The following is a 647-nucleotide window of genomic DNA, read 5'->3' as shown; positions in this document are numbered from 1 at the left end:
AGAATGAACCAGCCCCTCTCCCTCAGTGTCTCAGTCACATAGTCACCAGAAAATATTGAAACCAGTCAGGTGAAGGTTCCGTATTTGGTACTTTAAGCCAATACATCTTGACAGTGGTTTTCTTGAAGTCTCTTTAATTCACTCTGTGGTTATTTAACAAGCAGCTCAGAGAGGTTTCCTGGGGCATTTTGTTCTGCTCATTCTCATTTACTTTCACTTCTACTAATTCTACCCTGCTATACAAATCCTCTTTTAACCTTTCTCTCTTGATCCAGTCTTTTTCTTCCTTCTAGAGACTACAGAGGGAAGAACGTAGGGACAAATTTTTCAAAAGCTTTGGGCAGGTGAAGGACCATAGGGCCTGGTCTACACTACAGAGTTAGGTTGACGCAAGGCAGCTCATGTTGACCTAACTATGTAAGTGTCTACACTACAGTTTTGCTCCCGCTGATGTAACTTACCCACTACACTGACTTGATAACTCCACCTCCACAAGTGGCGGAGAGTTTAGTCGACATAGCTAGGTCGATGCAGTGTCAGTGTAGACCAGTGGTTCCCAAACTTTGTGAAATCTCATGAACACCCTCCTAAAAATGAACATTTCCAGGGATTTAAGTTTAAATTTCCTCAGTGTGATGGATGCACTT

This window comes from Mauremys reevesii, linkage group 4 (genome assembly GCF_016161935.1).
Source record: "Mauremys reevesii isolate NIE-2019 linkage group 4, ASM1616193v1, whole genome shotgun sequence".
Taxonomy (NCBI): Eukaryota; Metazoa; Chordata; order Testudines; family Geoemydidae; genus Mauremys; species Mauremys reevesii.
Note: the sequence above shows the minus strand (reverse complement) of the source record.